Source organism: Ambystoma mexicanum, chromosome 2p (assembly GCF_040938575.1).
Source record: "Ambystoma mexicanum isolate Mex_15411 chromosome 2p, UKY_AmexF1_1, whole genome shotgun sequence".
Classification (NCBI taxonomy): Eukaryota; Metazoa; Chordata; class Amphibia; order Caudata; family Ambystomatidae; genus Ambystoma; species Ambystoma mexicanum.
The window spans coordinates 920,992,536-921,005,754 of NC_090923.1; the positions used below are offsets into that span (position 1 = coordinate 920,992,536).

Here is a 13,219-nt window from a genome sequence, read left to right on the forward strand (position 1 = left end):
CACGGGCTACAAGCGGCGAAGGTAGCTGACCAGAGCACTGAAACGAGTCACAGAATACTCAAAGTAACACAGAGAGAGGAATGGAATCGAAAATCTGCTGCTGTGTGTTGTGAAACGGTCTGTTTATACTTATTGGGGAAAGAGGCGTCCTGCCATTTCCATGGCAACACGTCAATAGCTGAGGCGCAGCGATTGTTGACACGAGACGTGCTTGAAATGGGCAGTACGCGTCTGCTGATGTCAGGCTCAGGGGCGGGGGATTTGATTTAGTGCCGCAAAGGCAGGTGAGCCAGGTCGATGCGGCGGAATGATAGGATTATCACAAAATGGAGGCTGATTTCGAGTGCGATAATGGGCGAAAAGTCGGGTAAGGTCCATAGGAAAGTTTCCTACGATCTACCGATTTATGCTTACAAACACATGGCCGACCCGTAGGGACAATAAAAAAAAAGTCCCGGAACTATCCTTTAACATGTATGCCCCGAACCAGAAAACAGCGGTGTACATTAGGACACTGAGTGCAAACCTGAGCGCATGCGTAGGAAGCGCGGTGATCTGGGGAGGGGACTTCAACTGCGTATTGAACCCGAGGGTGGACAGATCGGATGGGAAGATGGATAGACCGGCCCATGCAGCTAGGGCGTTACAGGCTTTGCTGGATGACTTTGGGTTGGAAGATGCAAGGAGAGTATGGAACCCCCAGGAAAGGCAATATTCACATTATTCTGCCCCACAGCAGTTATCAACGAGGCTGGATTATGTCTTCGCATCACCTGAAATGATAGCAGAGATTGTACATATAGAGTATAAGGCCAGGGTCCTCTCGGACCACTCGCCCCCGATTCTCGCATGGCAATACTGCCCCCTCGCCCCCCCCCCCCCCCCCCCGAGAGTGAGGATCCCGACATGGCGCCTACGAGCGGAGGCGTTGTGGGACCCCTTTTTTAGAGAAGACTTGAGGGAGGAGATTGTAAATTATTTTGAAACAAATACTGGGAGCATGGACTCTGCGGGAAAATTATGGGAGGCCTTCAAAGTTGTCATGAGGGGTGTGGCAAAAGCCAAAGGCCTACAAGGTGTGGTTTTGGCTGAACTGCAGAAGACGGAAGAAAAATTAGAAGAGGCCTTAAAGGACGGAGACAATACAGCAGAGAAACTAGAATTGATACTTGGGCTACAGCAAAAATGTGCGGAATATTGGGAGAGATTGTGTAACCTTAATTATAAAAAATACATAGAGAGACAGCATGCGGGAGGTGATAAACCGGGGAGACATTTGGCGTGGTTATATAAGAGTGAGACCCCCCCAGAGTCACAATCAGAACTATAGAGAGAGAAGACGGTAGCGTAGAGGACACCCAGGAGGGAGTTAATCAAGCGTCTGTGGATTATTATAAAGTATTATACGGAGATGATGGGGAAAGTAGCCGCGCTATGATGGAAGAAACGCTTGAGGATATGGGGTTGCCCAAGAGAAGCGAGGAGGAGAGAGAGAGAGAGAGGAACTACACACCCCGATCACCTTGGAAGAATTGGGGGAGGTGGTGAGGCAGCTGTCTACTAGTAAAACCCCAGGGACAGATGGGTTCCCAAGTGAATTTTACCAAGTATACATAGAAGAGGTCATTCCCCCCACTGCTAGAGATGATAAACGAAGCGTTCGAGACGGGACGCTTACCGGAGTCAGAGAGAGGCTGTCATAATACCTCTCCCCAAACCTAATAAACCTTGGCACAGCTGTGGTTCCTTTAGACCCTTGTCAATGCTGAATCAAGACGGCAAGATATTAACTGCTGTCTTAGCAAACAGACTGACGAGGGTTATTAGCAAATTAATACATCCGGATCAAACGGGCTACGTCCCCCATAGAAACATTACCAATAATCATAGGCGACTCCAGAAAATCATTGAGTTTGGCAGAGGAAGTGATGAGGAAATGGCAATCGTGTCCTTGGATGCGATCAAGGCCTTCGACTGTTAATTGGCCATGGCTGTTGGCGGCCCTGAAGCACTACGGGTTAGGGCCTGGATATGTAAGGTGGGCGCAAACTTTATATAGCGAACCGCTGGCTAGAGTTAAGACAGGATCTGTGATATCGGAGAGGTGGCAGCACAGCAGGGATACTAGACAGGGATGCCCGTGGTCTCCAATGCTCTACATACTGGCCCTGGAACCTCTAGCAATATATCTGAGACAGCAATATGACACCATAGGCATCGAGGTGAAAGGGGAGCAGCATTTGATCTCCCTATATGCAGGTGACATGCTGCTGTACGTGCGATTCCCAGAAGAAAACCTCCAGTAGATTCTGGAAGTGCTCGGGAGATGCACTGTGCTGTCCGGCTGTTAGGCAGAAACCTGTGCAGTTCCCTCTGGGACCACTGCAAAAGATTTAAAACTCCCGGTGTTCGGCAGTAAACCCACTTGGTAGCAGTTGTTTTCGAAAGATTTCGTAATTGTAGCTAATTTTCCTTCCATGTGGCAACCCCTAAACATTTTGCTGTTGTTTTTCACCTTGTTCTTGACTTTGCCAGAGAAGTGCAGCCTTCTGCCGCACTCCTCTGGGCTTTCGCTCCTTTTCTTATGGGGAAACTGACATGCCCTTAAGACAGTCAGTACCGGAGAACGCTGTTTCCCGTAGTTTCTTTTATCATGTTGCGGCTTTAGTGCAACATGACACAAGAGGGCACTGTAAGCTAAGTTACAGCTCTCTTGGGTCTCTAGCCTTCTACAGGCCCTAGATACTCGTTTAGGATTGTATTTGATCGGTGCAAGTCATTCAGGGACTGGAATGGTGGCAGCGATCGTTTTGTGTATTTTGAGCTCCTTTTGGCGTTCTAAGTGCGTTTTTCGCGCTGAACCCAAAATGGTGGCCTGGCTCCCAAAATGGCCAGACCACGAGGCTCCTTTGTCCTGTCCACTGACGGTCTTGCTCCCTTCACCTTCCCCAGGTCGAGCGACCCGGGGCCTTCCTTATTTGGGCATGTACTTTCCCGCGAAACCTGGTTGCTTTCGCGGGCTTCTACATGTCTTTTGTGTGCCTCCAGGGTGTGGGCTGGGATGTCTGGTCCCAATACACATCCTGGGTGCCAGAGAGTCTAGGGTGGTGTGAATGCCTGGGACCACCTTGGTCCGTGATTGGTCCACGTATGGTGTGTGTGTTGATGAGCGGATCTCCCATAGGCTCCCCTCCGTTTTGGCGCGAAGGGAACCATGGATAAGAGGGGGCTGGAAACACCACTACCATGTCGATCTCCTGAGTTCTCACGAACGAAGGAATACAGGAGCCAAGTATCCTGCAACCAAGAGGCTGGACCGAGGAATCGCTGGTGACCCGCTGAAGGACTCCTCCTTTGCACTGCTGTCGTCCTGTGAAACCCTTTCCTCCTTTGATCGAACCAGAAGGCCTGTACTGGTGCTTCGACCTTTGGAATATCAGGAACAGCTATTCTCGGCGACTTCATCATCTCCTGCCAGTAAGCCTTCGGAAGCGTCTCTGGGCCATCCAGTTGACTGACCAGTTTACAAGGGAGTCCTGCTCTGTAACCGCCGCCAGGTTGTGTTGTATTTCGAGTCCTGGTCACTCTCACACGCTTCGTACACTTGGCGTTCCCAAGTCTGAAGTGAGTAGTGTACATTTGGCTCGGATACACACGGCCGCTCTGTTGCCCTGCTGTGGTGACAAAACTGTGCAGGTTTCTTCGATTGGGACATCTTTTTTCTCTACACGACGACAAGGCATTCCCGGCTCTTCTGAACCTGCCAGCTGCTGAAACTAACGTGGAGAAGCCTGGGTCTGCTTGCATCGGGGACCGGTGAGTAGTATAGCTAGGATCTGGTCGCCCTCCTGCAGTAGCCCATTGCTTTTCCCCGCTGTGTAAAAACAGCACCCTTTTGTCCGCACTCGCGCTCTGCTTCTGCTCGCTGTGGAGGCTGCGCTTGAGTCGCGGAACCTGTTCTTCTTCTGTTGTGCACTAACCCGAACTGCCTGACTTCCTCCGAAGAGCTTCTCCTTTTGCCCGTTGGCACCAGCGTGTGCAGGTACTTTGAGCACAAGCCTCCACTCTTCGCAGGGCTCGGACTTCCATCTAGTTAGGTGCCTCTGAAGGCGAACTGAGTCTAAAGCATTATCGCACTGCCTGTTTTCTTTCCCTTTCAGGTGGACTACACATTTCGTGCATATAACGCTTGCGACTGTTGTATTTGTATATATATTGTGTTGATATGGTATGTGTTGGCTTAATATTGTGATATTGTGATTTTCTCGCTACGGTCATTATTTTAAAGGCCTTAAAATAAATGTGTATATATTTTTGATATAACAACTGTTTGGAGTAGTTTGTAAGCGCTCTTGCTTTGTGTGCTCATTGCGGGCTTTCAGTCACCCTCACCCCTCTTGAGACCTAGTCTTGACCGCCGCGATCGCTACCTTGATTGGTCTGGCTCGTCCAGAGGTTACCCTGTTCCAAGTAATTAGGTTGGCCTTCTGAACTTCTGCGCCACCAGGACAGAGTTCAGAAATCCGTCTTAACAGCAGTCTGTACCACACAGATTCACTTGGTAGCTGTGGCTGAGCAGTCAGACTTCCCTCAAGAAGAGTTAGGCAGTATACAGAGTATTCACAATAGGTCAAAAGAGCACAGTAGAACAAGTAAACACTGACCAGAGCTTCGTGTAAAAGATATAATTATTTATTTAAAACCACATCTAGTAAAACACACAGGCACTAATGTTAAGCAGTTAAAAAACACGGTCACTAAAAGATATACACTCCCTTAAAAGAATATTAGACAATTCTTAAGTAAAGCCCCACTTATTTTCGGACAGCTGTGAGCGCTTAACGCAGATGGCACTCTAATAATTCGTTTTAAAAAGGGAGAGAAAAGCAGAGTATAATTTGAAACAGATCCCAACACTTTCAAAAGACCACAACAAGAGAGGAAGGCAAAGTAAAACCGTGAAGTTAGAGTTCAGAAGGCGGATCCGCTTTAAGAGGATCAGAACGAAATGTGTCCAAGGTCACACGGTTGCAGTGCACAAAAGTCTTGATAAGGGTTCAGAAAAGAGTTGGACCAAAGAAAGGGACCAGTTAGATGATCAAGGCGGCCAGCCCAGTCCAGAAGGTTAAGGGATTATTATTACCTTGTAGCAATCTTTAGAAAGGGAGGCCTGGCGGACACGGTACCTTAAAGTGGTGAGAATACTCCAGCGAGGGAAGTTGTTCCTGGCAACAACCGGCCGGCTCACCACTTGGGCCAATCACACAAGAGTGCGACTTGAGTTACCAAGGTAACTCAGTCCAAGGTGCCTAAACCCCCTCCCACACCCCCTGTGGTACCCAGACAGAGTGGCAGAAGAGAACACAAACGCCATTTTAGTATCGAGTCCTGGCAAAAAATACCAACCGGCGAATTAATATTAATTAAATAAACCGGCGGTATGTTCGAGGCTATGAGAATTAAATAATTAAAGTTGGTAGCCTCGAACAATGGGAAAATCCCATAGGAATATATTCGCGGTCGAATATAAAAAGTAGTATCCACTGCCACCAGCCAAAACTCGATCAGGGGGGACGGGGACGGAGACGTGCCCCCTCGACTAACGGACCCCGGGGCAATCGAATTGCCCCGACCAGTACGTCCACAATATGATGGTTTGTACCGGTTTCTGTTAATAATTTGGGACTAGTAAAGCCAATGGTGACTTTACATGCCCTGGGAGACTGTAGTCGGTCCCAGGGTATGGAGTCTATGGTGGGGTGTCACTATGACACCCCTGTGTCACTGCACGGAGGGTGCTGTGTAACACACATAGTAAAAACACATGAGACCCTATGGAGTAAAGGACCCCATAGCCCATAAAACACATTAACAGTCAAAGGAACACCATAAATCATGTCCAAGAGTGGGAGAAGAAGAGTCTCACTCTTGGCAGGAGAAAAAAACAAACTCCAGAAATCCAGCAAAGCTGCTGGGGGACTCACTAGGTTAGGAAATTCAGCCTAAAGAGAGAATTCTCCCTAACACCGGTATAGCGGTGAACCCCCAGAAGTCTAGCTTGTTCCCATTAGGGGGGTACATGGGGATTCCAGCAGAGCGGTTATATGTATTGCAGGTACCGTGGGCAGTTAGCACATTTCGGTACCTGGGGATAGACCTATATCACACCGTGGAGGAAGAGCATAGGTGCAATACAGAAGTAGCCATCAAGAAAATCGAGAAGTGCATGCAATTTTGGGCAAAGCTGCCTTTGGCGATGATGGGGCGGGGAGCAATGCTAAAGATGGTGGTCCTGCAGAGGCTCCTACACTACTTCGGGAACATACCGTACCTGATTCCTAAGAAGTTCTTCACCAAATTGAATAGCATGTGTAGGGACTTTTTGTGGCATGGCACGCAAAACAGAGTGGCGTTATGGAAGCTTCATAACTTCCATGACAAAGGAGGAATAAAGCTGCCCAACTATGAGGCGTACTATGTGGCAAGCCAGTTGCAGTATGTTGCCAAATGGCTCTCTGATGAAGAGACCTCTGAACTTAGGCTGTTTGGGTGTGATTGTGCACCTTTTTATTTGAAAGAGATGATGTGGGTACCCAGGGCGGAAATGGTGGGGCACCCTAAAATGATGCTACTGGGGTGGAAGGTGTGGCGCAGGGCATGTAAAATGATGGAGGACCCGTCCCCATGCTCACTGCAGATACCATTGGTTGTATTGACGGTGGCAGACACTCAGCTACGAATGATACTCAGGAACCACTGGGAACTGGCTAGGGTGGCAACAATGGCTGATATTTGGCAGGAGGGCTCAAGTATTACTTTTGAGGGGCTGCAGGAAGAAACTGGGTTGCACGAGGGCCAGTACATTACGTATTATAGAGTGGTACAGAGTATTAAGAGAACATGGCCTGAAACTGTGTTGGAGGAAGAATTAGACGCCACCATAGATGTAATATATGACATAGCTGAGGGGGGTCACGAAATTTCCAGACTGTATGAAATGTTGATGTCTAAAGTGGGGAAGGAGGTCACGCAGTTGAGACTCAACTGGAAAATGGAGGTCGGGGCCCCAATGGGAGACGGGATGTGGGAAAGGGCTCACGGGTATCCTAAGAAGGTGTCTAGAAATGCGAGGCTGAAACAGATTCAGCTGTACATAACACACAGGGCCTATATGACGCCTTGGAGGATATCGAGGTTTGAAAATGCAGGGCGACAAGCATGCCCCAAGTGTGATGAGGAGAACGCGGGCATGGTGCATATGTTCTGGTCATGCCCGATCATAGAGCGATTCTGGAGGGAAGTGAAAGAGAAACTGGAAGTAAAAGGGGTTAAGATAGCAGTGGATACAGTGTGGGCCTGTCCGCTGGGCGGGGGATCCCCAGACCACAGAAGCTCAGGCATGCAAGTAAACTGAGGGATCTGGCTTATGTGCTTGCAAAAAGAAGGATTGCCATGGGATGGAAGTCATGCCATGTTCCAAAGATAGAGGTGTGGTGGAAAGACTTGCAAAAATTGGGTGGAAGCCGAAACCATGGCATGGCAAGAAGCAAGTAGCACAGGGGGGGGGGAGTAGGAGAAGGAGTCCCTGATGGCCTGGAAATCACTGATAGCCGAACTGTTTGGGTCATTAGCTGACCCGGCTGAGCCTGTAGAGGAAGGGACCGAACCACAGGATGCGGAAACTGAAGGTTTAATGCAATAGACTCGTAAAGGGGGGTGGGTTAGAGCGAGTAGTGGTTAGAAGTTAAGAAAGTGTAATGAAACTGTTGGAACATGCACTGTTTGTTCGGTTTGTATTGTTTGGTTGTTTGTAAAATTCAATAAAATCTTTTTTTTTTAAATGGTTGGGTGAAGGGTTACAAAGTAAACTCCTGTGAAGGAATGAGGAATTTGTTTTTACTAGAGAATATTCTTGATGCCTGCTCTCCTGAGCTGAGACAGTACTTGGCTGACTAAGGAATCAGATCCCAAGAGTCTAGCTCAAGCTGCTGATTTATGGGTAGCCTACAGGGCCACTCATAAGGATTCTGGGGAAACCTCAGAAGAAGGATGAGGGGAAAAAGCACAAGAAAGATAGTAAAGCCAATTCTAATCCAACACCATCTAGAGAGGGGCACAAACACCATAAGGATACACTTTATGGGAAAACTTATAGGGCTAGTGCAACCTCTGGGGCCAAACCAGAGGTAGGTTACCATAGACGCCCATTCTATGGTAAGATGGTCAGATGGAATGAGGAGTGTGCTAAGGCATTCGCAGGGCTGAGACAAGCCCTCTTCAAAGCTCCAGTCTTCAGAGCTCCTGATTACAGCCAATCCTTTATAGTACAAACAGATACTTCTAATACAGGGTTAGATGCAGTCTTCTATTTGCTTCATCAGTAGGACGCTAAAGGCCCGTGAAACAAGGTGGGCAACTATAGAGCGCAAGTGTTTTGCCATTGTGTGGTCTTTGAAGTTTGGGCCATACTTGTATGGTTCGACTTTCCTTATTCAAACAGACCACCAACCCTTGAGATGGTTAATACAAATGGGGAAATCCTAAGTTAGTCTGGTAAACTTCATAGGCATCTGATTTTGCATTGTGACACACAGCACCTTTTGTGCAGTGCCACTGAGAAATCCTTTGGACTTCTCTTAATGTTTAACTACATTTTCCTAGTTGAACTACTGTTCACAAGAATAGTAAGATGACCCCTCTGCCCCCGTCTTACTTACCTTTACTCTATGGGTCCAGCACACACCTGGGGGGTTACCTAGTAACTCCTTTAACCCTTACCTCATGTAACATTTTGTTACACCAACTCACTTGAATGGCTGGTGGCAGTGGTTTCTTTTTTACTACCTGGTGACATGTTTCTTTCTGCAGTCTAAAATCTCAGCTGCAGTGCTGCACCCAAGGGTGACCATTTTCTCAAAATCTAACACCCCCTCCCAGTCTTCCTTTTTTTACCATTTCGTATTAGTTAGTTTCTTTTGGGCTTTCACTGTGTTTGCTTCTGGTTTGAGTCCTGTGTGTCTTTTGCCTTTGGCGGGCTTCAGCCCTGAAGCCAGCCCAGGCTCCAGTGTGTCTGGAAAGGCAGGAAGTGAGGCAGGGTCCTGAAACTTCCCTATCCTTTGTGTCTAGGTGTGCCTGAATGAAACCAGTTCCTATTAGCCAGCTGGCTTTCCTGCCGGACAGCCACCCTGCTGTGTGATTGACAGCCTAGCGCTGTGAACGAATGGGAAATTGCATAAAAAGTGCGGTTTTTGGGACTAAGTGCAGAGTCGACCACTAGAGGACAACATCCAAAGCAGAAGACGAGAGAATATGCCAGCAGCACCGTCCTGGACTGCGAAGTGCCCGGTGAAGCCCTGCAGCTGCGCTGACCCCGTTTTCGAAGACAAGGAAGACCCGTAAAGGACGATTTTCCTCCCTTAGGCTGGTGGGACCAACTAGCCTCGAGACAACCCTGACTTGCTGTGACTTTCCAAAGCTGAAGAAGCCCAATACCGAGGGTACTTTGACCACCTGTGAATGCATGGTCTTCCGAAGTCCGAATCCAGCCATAATCTACAGTAACAAGAAATCCGCATTCAGAGTCCCGTCACCAGAGTACAGGACTGATGGATCAAGGAAATACTAAATGGAGCTTTTCGTTCTTCTTTGGCACTAAGAAAAAGGCAACAAAACCGCACAGAGGTGCTGAAGCCCATTGCTGCCGAGACCCTCTCTCGAGTGCTACTGCAGGAGCCCGCCAGACGTCCTCCGTTTTGTCACCACGACCAAGGACCAGGAACAAGGGTCTGCAGCATTGCATCCAGCTGGAGCAACTTCATTTCCGAAGGTACTGTGGGGTTTGGGTATACTATATTTTTGCCATTTGAGGTGCTTCCAACCTTTGGGAGTGCGATCTAACCCTACACTAAATTGACCTCAATTTACCTGCACTGGTCTTACAGCTTGTGCTGTCTAAAGGTGACTCCTCTCGAGTTGCTGTGATTTCTTTTTGATCACTGACTATTTAAGAACATTTTATAACAAGAAGAGCATCAGAATTTTGACTTTGCCCATAGACTTTGGCTGTCCTGGTTCCCTAAAGGCCTCCTTCTGAACCTATTGGCTTCGACAGTGCATGTTCCCTCACAGTTTTTAAGTGTTGAACACTTTAATGCTGGGATAATAGACTGCCTGCATCCCATAATCTAACTGTTATCAGTCTGTTCTGATCTAACCCTAACCTTACCTTCCTTAAATAACTGAAGACTGCAAAGGTGATACCAATATAAATGTTATACTGACCTCACCCGACAACACCTCTGGGTGCTGGAACATGTGTAAAATATGAATGAATTACTCACCTGCTTTATTGGTCACTTTTTTGAATCGTAACTTGGGATTAATGTTACAACTAATTGCTGCTTTTTAAAGAATGCTTTATATATCTGTGTGTATAAATAAATAATTTATTATAACTTTAAGTGTGCAAGGGTTTACCTGGATACTTTTGTTTACTGATTTCATTGTAAAGATATACAGCCCACATTACCCCTCTTAAGATAAGCCTGGCTGCTCCATCACACAACCAACTTGTGTAGTACAGGCCTATGTTAAAAGGTGGGTTAGCTAATCCCAAGAGAGAAGTTTTGTGTAGTCCCACACCAGCGTGTGAGAGGTCAGGCATGGCAGAGCGGTTTACCCCCTGGTTCCCAATAGAATCAGGAGTTCTTCAGGGCTGTGTATTAAAAGCAATCTTGTTTTGTCTGTATGTTAACCAACGTATGGAAAAACATATTGGAAAAAAGGGTGATGTACCACACTTTGGCAATTTTCCAAACCCAATTCTTGCCTACGCTGACGATACAGTACTAAATTGTGACGACACTGCGTGCACTGCAGATGCTGCTAGATATATACTCAGACTTTATGAAAGATTTTGATCTGGAAATAAAGGTCTTAAAACCAGAAACTATGACATGCCATACCAAACATCGAAGTAGGCAAATAAATACACCCAAGAAATTGGAAATGACAAAATCCTACAACTATTTGGGTGTACCATGTCTGGCAAAAATCGCTGCCATACACAATTGTGCAATATTACCTACAGCATTGGTGGTATTTATAGTTTCGCAAAAGCAAGCTATCACTTGGAGGGGTTACTTAGGGTATATATTCATCCAAAGCAAAGCCAACCGTTAGATATAGTATGGGCATATTCTAATTCATTACAGGTACAGGAAAGCAAATTCATGAACAACTCTTCGGTTTAACAACCTCAAATGCGAATTTCACTGCACATATAGTTAGGTTTGCCTTTCCTGGAAGATGAACTTACCTTACAGCCTATTCTTCTCTAGTTTAGGAGCTGGTACACTGATAAGGCCATTTTATCCGATCGAATTTTGCATCAAACCTTGCATTCAGAAAATAACCCATTGTTAATATCTTGGCTCAATCATATTAAAAAAGTGGGCATTCAAGAAATGCGGACAGTATTTTTTCTAATCCTTCTGCCATAAATACTAGGGCTGCTACAGAATATAACAATATCTTCTGTTCGAGTCGATTACTTTAACAAGGGAAAAACATTAAGCTAAGCATGTCTGCCAATCGAAATTGTCTAATTATTTCTAGTATTCAGAGGCAGAGCTACCTGGGCTATACAAGCTTTATGAGGGGCCGCCTAGTGGTTACAAGAGCTTGTTTTGATTTTCTTCCCCTGGGGGCTGTTACTTCAAAATGGTCAATTCTCAGCAAAGATTCCAACATAGTATGTGAACTAAGATGTGTTGCATTTTTTGTTTTTCTGTAAAGCTTAAGATTATATACTCAGACTGACGGTAGTACCTCTTCTATGACATTACGTTATTCAGTGTAGACCTGCAATGTATTTTATCAGCAAATAAGTCTTCCCGTTGCATTGGCTTTACTTTCATATGCGAGGTGGGTGATGAATACTAGAAAAAGATTGCTATTTGTTGTCACTTCCCGATCTGGTTGATTTTGTTCAATATCTGAATATTTATAAATCTATGATTTTATGAAATTTCATAATTTCCATACAAATGTATGAGAATTATGAAATTATTAATAGTATGTTTTTAAGGAAGCTTCTTTTGAAATAAACTATTGATTGACTAAATGGTGCAGTTGCAGTCTGGGATTACCCCGGGTTACCCCTAGTGAGGGGTGATTGGGACTGTACCCCTATCTTTGTCCCTTTACCTTTTGGTATAAAGAGTGCTTTTAACATGCATTTCTTACATATCTGTTGGCTTTGTCAAAACGTATGCAAGGGAACTTTGAGACCTCCTACCCATCTTTTCTGGTACTTGCCTGCATCTTCATCTCTTTAAATTTCTGAAACACTTACCTGATAGGAAAGGACTGCTTACATCCCGCACACGCCAGCTGATTCTTTCCTCCCAGAGGATCTACTGGTCTAGGTCAGCTTTAATTACACTGCCAATTTGAAACTCCCGGGTTTCACTTCTCACAAACAGTCCTACTTCCCTTTTTATGACACATTACTGGGTCCTTCACAGCATACAATTATAATCCCTTTTCTCCTCCAGTTGAGTACTTTTTTTCCCCTTGTCAGCCACTGAGCAATCAGTATTACTCGCTCAGTCTTCTTGGTAGTTTTAACACATATTTCTTTAGTTATTGGGTCTTAGGGTACAAGAACAAAACAGTGGTTTTCTGAAGCCCTGATGTTACTGTTGTTCCCAGAGAAAGGGGTTTAGAGAGTTCCTCTGGAGAACGAGAGTCCATGTCCCCAAGAGGGGAGTCTCTCCCTGCAAGGTCAGCTTGCCGCCACTCGCAGGGGGGAAACTTGCATAGCAGGTTCACCTCACTAGCCTCACAAGGAAAGGCTCCCCTCTGGGAGAAGTGACTGAATCCGCCGATTTGTCACACTGCTTAGTGTGCTTAAGGCCTAATAAATAGTATATTGTTGTACTTCTGTGTGAAAAGCCCTTGCTTATCAACTAGTTTGGCCTTTCAAAAAACTCTCCAGGGGGTGGTTCTGAAAAACTATCTTAACAAGCAGCTATCTAAAATAGATGCTGAATTTACTTGCCTCAACGCCAGGTCAGTCTTTTTTCCAGCCAAATACCAAGCCCGATTCCCTTACCCAAGGAAATGGACAACCCTTAAACCAGGAACGTCACCCTTATCAAGAGCTGCTCTTAACTATAGGCGATTAAGCTGAAATGTTTACCTCGACAACCAATTG

At 46.2% G+C, this 13,219-nt stretch overlaps 1 protein-coding gene across 1 annotated transcript in view; it reads right to left on the reverse strand.

The window, feature by feature from the left end:
- The window catches only part of DMWD (DM1 locus, WD repeat containing), a 234,136-nt gene that overhangs the window by 124,265 nt on the left and 96,652 nt on the right, over positions 1-13,219 (reverse strand). The gene's annotated exons all lie outside the window — the stretch shown is intronic.